Genomic DNA, 7,423 nt, shown 5'->3' on the forward strand with positions numbered 1-7,423 from the left:
TTTCAAAATTAATCTAATTTTTTTACTTTTCACTTTCGTTAGAGGAAAATGGTATATGTGAGCATTTGTATAATAGTATGGGTATATATAAGCCAATTTAATAACGAGGAGTATATCAACTCTAAATGAAAAAAGTTGAGGGTATGTCAAACGTTCTTTTCTCTTAAAAAATTACAAAATGATACAATATTTTTCTTTATGAAACAATAGTAACAACCATCCAAACAAACATAATTGTTGTAATCTAGCGAAAATAGACCAATTAATATCTTATTTCCACAAAACCCAAATCTTACTGACAGAACAAAACTCAAAAGTGATTTCTTTCAAGAAATCATCAAATACTTAGGGAACAAATAGTTTCAACGAGAAAAACTACGTTATAGTGTCCGCTGCCTCTCCCTCCTTCATTCCTACAACCGTTTGCACCATTACTAGCTCTATCGTCATTTCCAACTAGACCTCGCACAATTTGTTGAACCTTGTGATGCCAACACCAATTTTGGTTGTTCAAAAAATATTCTTGCTTGTATTTTTCCTTTGGTGTGAATTTTCTTATTTGGCCCTTTGTTCCGGGCTTTCCCCCCAAGATTGAAGATTCTATTTTTGATTTTTGGGAGGATGCTTCTTCTGACATTCCAATATCCTTTTATTTAAAAAGTAAAGTTGTAAAAATACATGAAATAGAAAAAAAAGTTGTCTAATAGCTAGTGTAACATAAACTTACCTTGTTTTTTTGCGTTTGAAATCCCTATTCATGAGGTTGTTCCTTGCTTCATCAAGAAACTTTTTGACCTCCCTCTTCCCAAAGTTGTTGCTTTTCTGTTTCTTTGTTGCAGACTCCCTCTTCAAGATTGAACATTCTCCTTTTCTTTTGTTGGAGCATTTCTCAACTACCCCAACCTTTGGTTTAATAAGGACAATTTAGTGTGTGTGTGTGCGTATATATATATATATAGAACTTTTAGCTATTTTTTAAAAAACTTGGTCAAACAAACAATTATTATCCAACAAAAGGAATATAATGTAAGAGCTTACCTCTCTTACTTCAGTAGTTTCTTGATCCACTTCCATCTTCAACTTATCAAAACCTTGGAATCCATAATTTCTTCCCTGCACAATTGATCGATACTTGCGACCTTTGTTCTTGTGAGTGTAATACTGCAATACAATAAGATTTTTGTTAAGTTTATGTATAGTATTTATTAATACATTAGAAAGTAATTATATTCACATGCTCTCATTTTCTTGATTTATCATTTCGTTAGAGATTTATTGGTCCTTAGGATAAGAACAAGCTAGATAATTTTGAATAATTAAAAAGAAAATCATACAATATAGAACTCTACATAAGTCTTGAATGTGGTAGATAGTTACAACTTCATCTCATACTAATTTGAAACAACAAAACAATTTTGACTATCACCTAAAACAAACAAAATAAATTTCACTTTTTTCAGAAAAAAAGAAAAGAAAATGAGCGATAATATAATTAAGGGGAGGATTCAAAAAATTTGTATTCGGTAAATTCCAATTTGAAAGCATGATGTGAAGAATGTAAAGTATCATACATGTTGGGGTATTTTTGAGACCTTCATTTTGAACAACAAACACATATAGCTAGATAGATGAATATGCATAAGTATAATTTACTTAAATCTCATAGTTTTAAGAGCTAATTACATTATATCCCTACTCATTTTCAAATTACAAAAATTCTTAAAATTTATGAATCTCGAATACATCAATAGACTTCCGAATACATCACTGGACATCCAGATACATAGGTGAGGGATGTATCCAAGAGGGGAGGGATATATCAGAGAGGGAGAGGGGGGGGTGTATAGGACATCTGGATATATCACTAGACTTTCATAGACATCATCTTGACATCCAGATAGATAGGTGAGAGATGTATCAGAAAGGGGAGGGATGTATCGGAGAGGGGTATAGGGATGTATCAGCGAGAGGAGAGTGATGTATTCGAGAGGGGATTTTTGAAAAAAAAATTCAAATGGTAGGAAATTTCAAAGATTATGGTAAAATAAGATGTGTATTTAGGTAATTTTTCCTATACATAATGCATTTGTGTACATACGTCAGGAAACTAGTAAGTTTCAACTTTCATATGAAAAAAATACATCATAAAAAAATTTATTTACCATGTCAAAAGCTCCACTTTCACGTTGTCTCCTTTCAGATACCCATTCATATAACATCTCTTTGTATTTACAATTAAAATGGTGAGGATCACTAATTGATTCATCTGCAGGGTCTGTCCTGACCATTTGTGATTTATAAATGGTGTAACAGCTAGCTTCGTCTATAGAAGGTTTAATTCGGAAGCTAACATTATGAAAGATTGATGTGGTTTGAGGATTGAAATATCGAGGACTATATATAGACAATTAAATTGAGAAGATGAAAGTAATTTTTAAGATAGATAAGGATGAAATTAATAAGATAAGATTGATATATAAATTTAGCTCTTATAGAAAAAAAATCAGGATATTTCGATATTTGGTCAATACTTATTTATTATTTGTAGAAGGTGGCTCTTTTAGAATTTTTTTACGATATTTGGATATTTGGTCAATACTTCTTTATTATTTGTAGAAGGTAGATCTTTAGTCTTTTAGAAAAAGAATCACAATAGTTGGATATTTGTTCAATATTTATTTATTATTTGTAGAATGTGGAATGTTCGAGGAGACGCTTTTTCTTATCGTGATTTGACTAAACTTATGTGCCATTAAGTTTGTTGAGTCAGATAAAGTATGCGGTTACACATATATAAAAGTGAGTGAACACAAATTTTAAATTTAAATATATATATAAAAAAAGATTATCGCGGTGGTGGTTTGGGGGGGGGGGGGCGAGATTATAGAAAAAAATTTAAAAAATCCTGAATTGACTTTCTTTGAACTTTTGAAATATATATATATATAAATAAGATAAGGTGCAAGTACCCCCTAGACTATGACGAAATCCCAGAGATAGACGTTAACTAAACCAAGGTCATATTACCCCCTAATCCTTTTTTTTTGTAATTTTGTACACCTTTTTGGCTTATGTGACATCCAAATATCTCCCACGCGCCTCAACTGCCTGGAGTCACGGGGTGTGCCGCGTAAGCCAAAAGGTGTATAAAATTACAAAAAAATAAGTTTAGGGGGGAGGGGGGTAATGAGACCTTAGTTTAGTTGAGATCTATATTTTGATCATAGTCTAGGGGGGTACATGTGCCTTATCCCTATATAAATAAAAGGCATAATACATAAATATATCATTTAACTTGCCTTTAGTTTGCATCTATACCCTCCAAATTTTGGTGTGCACAAATAGACACTTTTAAATGTTTAAGAAGCTGAAAACATAAACACATTCGTCGTACGTGGCATAATACATGTAGGGTACCGCGTTGGACATGAATTTCCATGTATAACGCCAAGTAGGACATGAATTTCCATGTATAACCCAAAGTTGAAAGGTTTTGGTTCCAGATAAAGTCATGTTAAAGAGAACATTAATGTATTATGCCTAAACAAAATGATGATTGCTTAGGCAACATTTTGAACTTTATTTCTTAAAAGAAAGATAAAAATGTCACCTTTGAGTTGTATGATTCTTCAAGATTAGAAGAAATTAAGTTCTTCTGAAAGATTTTTCCTTTCGATATACCCTTTAACTTGACCTCATTTCATATTTATGTCCTTCAAAGTTGGGTGTGTACAAGTAGACACTTAAACTTGTATAAAGTTAAACAAATAGACACACACGTATTATGTGGCATCCTACTTGGCGATTTGTTTCTTATGTGGTGTCATAGGTATATTTTCCCACCAAGGACTTTTGTATGTACACGTTCAACTATATACAACTTTATACCCGAAGTTAGGGGGCATAAATGTGAAATGAGGCAATTGTGCAGAAATTTGAAATAGTCTTCAAGAGTCCTTCACAATTAACTTTTTTGTTTTTCTTGTTTGAGTGACCTTTTCATTTTTCTTACTTTGAAATTTTATAATTAGATTTTAAATAATTGAAGGAGATTAAAACTAGTCTGTTTTAAAAAAATGCATTTCTTTTTCATCTTTTGACAACTTTCTAATTTCTACAATATTTTTTGCCTAGTCTCAGTCAAATATATAAAAAGGACAATATTTTTTTCAATGAATTGAAGGTGTGGGTGTTTAGGCGTAGGATTGTTGTATACTTGTGTGTTGTATGTGCTTCCTATTATTGATGAATGGATTGGTTATCCATTTTGTTGTTGTAGGCTAGGGTAAGGCATAGCCCTCAATCTCCCTCGATCCCTATTTTGAAATTATAATTTTATCGTTTGAATCATAGACGTTCTTGACATCGGTGAATTAAAAAGTATTTAGTACTATAAACAGTTGAAATGGTCAAGACATGAGTAGAATTACATCATGTCAACATTATGACAATGTATCTAACAATAAAAGAGTTAGCACAAGGAAAATGTTTAAATAAGATGCATTGGTGATATAGCGCACATGAAAAATATTGTTTTGAGCAAATGGTGTGTAACTACTCGAACCGTCGTTAATTAGAAAAGGAAAAACGTTAGGAGAACTGGCCCCTCAACCCGCCAGAACGGGCCAAATGTCGCTAGGGCGGCAGCGCTCTAGAGGGATAAGTGGCACTAGAGCGGGATGGGCGAGACAAAATGTAAATAACGCGAAGTCTTATTTACTCCTTTTTCCTAAACAAAAAAGAGGTGAGGATCACACTACAAACCCTCAGAAAGCTTCTCTCAGCTAGGGAAGGAAGGATAAAGATATTTCTAGTGTAAAGAGGTCGATAGATTCTGGATTTCCGGTCGAATCCACCATCTCATCGTTCAGAAACCATATTTCAAGCTACAATTCATATGTGAATGTTTGGTGCCCAGGTAGGCTAGGTTTATTTAGTAGAGTATTTGTAAACTCGTAATTCACTGCGTAGTATAGTAGTGATTGACGGTAGAGTTCATGTGTAGGCTTCGCGCATTGAGAAAAAATGGTTGTACATGTTTCTTAGATGTTACATGAGACGTATATTGTGGAAGGAAACCCTATTCCATGAACAAGGGTGAGGTGACGGTTGATTCATGTTTGTGTGATATAAACCTGTAATGAATTCGTTACGTGTATGTATGTAAGGGATTAGAGATTTATGAATCGAACCTAAGGAAAAGATTAAATATGTACAATTCCATGTCATGAACCTAATATTTGATTGTGTGATTATCAGTATGTTAGTTAAGGGTGTGATTGTGCTTGTGGATGTGCTAATTGGATCTGGTGTCACGTACCGACACACATACATATATGCGATCGGGTTTCACATACCGACAATGTAACATTTCATTGGATTGGGTGTCACGTACCGATACATAAACATGCATTGGATCGGGTGTCATTTTCGACACACTAAGAGTTTGGGTATGGGTTCCATGAAAGGACCATTGCCTTGCTGTATATACATGTTATTGAGAGTGTGGAATTTAACATTGTTCATGGAATGATTATAGGATTGTACATGGTATATATATATATATGTAAACGTGGAGGTTGGTGCCGCAAGGTAATAGGGTATATCTCATAAATTAATGAACTCAGAATGGTTAGGACCGAATTTGGGTGTGGTATGGTAAGTGGGGACCAAGGGTCCTGGTGTTAATAGGTGTTACTTTACAGGGGTGGTCATGTGTATTGTTGTTGAGAATTGAGGGATGTTATGTGGTAAAATGTTAATGGTTAAAGTATTACCCTGGGAGGGGGTTAGTAGGAACGGTTAACATGCCATCATAGAATATGTTATGGAGTCAAGGTTGAGTGGTTATGTGGAAGAAGTAAGGGTGTGTCATGAGTGGTTGACCGGGTTGGTAGTGGTCATATCCGGAACCTCCGCTAAGAGGTATAATGGTTAAGTCAAGATCAAGAACGGAGCAAGTAACGGTTTAGCGCCTAGTGTACTAGTATAAGTTGAAAGTATCCAGAAATAGTAAGGGCAGGGAAATTCAAAGGTGGTTGAATGAACAGTCTTATTGCATGTTTCTTACTAGTCGATTTCTTATATGCGGTGGGTATCAGATTGACTGATGATGTCTACCAGTACATGTGGTTTTGTATTGATACACTCTTGCTATACCTTTTGGCATAGTCTGGATGCAGGGTCGGTGATGTCTCTTTGGTGAAGACGAAAATAATCTCCAATAGCTTCTATATCTCCTTCCATGTGGTAGGAGTTGTGTCAAGTGTTAATTACGTATACCTTGTCATCTTAGTAGGTCTTGTACCTGTTTAGACTAGATTCCTGGGGAAATTAATTACTTTACAAGTTAACTTGGAATTGTTCAAAACTCTTTATTAATAAAATCGACATGAATTTCTTATATTTTCAGCTTTCTTAATCTTCCTTATATTTTAAAACTATTTGAAATTGAGGGTTCTCCTCCTTAGGTGTTAGAGTAGCTGCCCGCACAACCCGATGGGTTGGGTCGTGAAAAATTTGTATTATAGCCCAGGTTACTGGTCTCCCAGTACAAGAGAAAAGTGTGTACTAAACTCCTGCGGATTGGTGTGTTGACGTCCACATCTAATCTTCAAGAAGCTAGGAAGCATTCTAGGAAGTTGTACCATGTCTTCTCTCCTTTCATGTGAGTTGTCGCTTGTGGCATGAGTTGGGTCCAATTTATATCTACCGATTCCAATTAGTATCCTAACAAAGTTAACCGGACGCCATAGTCACGGCTGAATGGACACAAGTAAGTTAAATTGGAACCGATAAGGTTCCAATTGGTATCTGGCCTTAGAAGTTGAATAAATGCATGGATGATCAGTAATGGTTATCTATGGTACTGATACGCTCAAATTACACTTCCTAAAAGAAGCATAAGCGATAGTTATCAAGTAAAGAACCCAACTTGAAGGTTGGGGTCGATCCCACGAGGAAACTGGTATAGACTTAACTTTAACTTACACTTATATTCGTTTAGTCAAAGTACTTCCAAAAACAACTAATAAAAATGGGGGATTTGTGAAACAAATTTTAAGAATTCAGTAAGTAATTAGTAAACAAAAGTCAATTTTTGTTGTTATCAAAATGAGAAAATAAACTAGGGTATACGTGTTCACCACAAGCTCATAACTTAGTAATCCTAGTAATAGCAATCCTTTCATAGTGTAGTACATGCAAAGTGATAAGTTAGGTATCTCTAAATCCTTGGCCCGGCATCTAGAGAATTTCACCCCGCACCTTTGTCCGGCAAGGTGTGTATAATTTACTAACCCTTACCTTTACCTCATATTAGATATCATAATCGATGTTTGGCTTAGTTATTACTTCTCACCAATCGACACTAGCCTATTATATAGTATCACACTAAATCTATGTTGATAATTATTTTCTTGTT

At 34.4% G+C, this 7,423-nt stretch overlaps 1 pseudogene; it reads right to left on the reverse strand.

Annotated features, from left to right (window-relative positions):
* Positions 1 to 337: 337 nt before the first annotated feature.
* Positions 338 to 2,219, reverse strand: LOC125828075 (uncharacterized; annotated as a pseudogene).
* Positions 2,220 to 7,423: the final 5,204 nt, after the last annotated feature.

This window comes from Solanum verrucosum, unplaced genomic scaffold, assembly GCF_900185275.1.
Source record: "Solanum verrucosum unplaced genomic scaffold, falcon-dt-bn FXZP01000078.1, whole genome shotgun sequence".
NCBI classification, from domain to species: domain Eukaryota; kingdom Viridiplantae; phylum Streptophyta; class Magnoliopsida; order Solanales; family Solanaceae; genus Solanum; species Solanum verrucosum.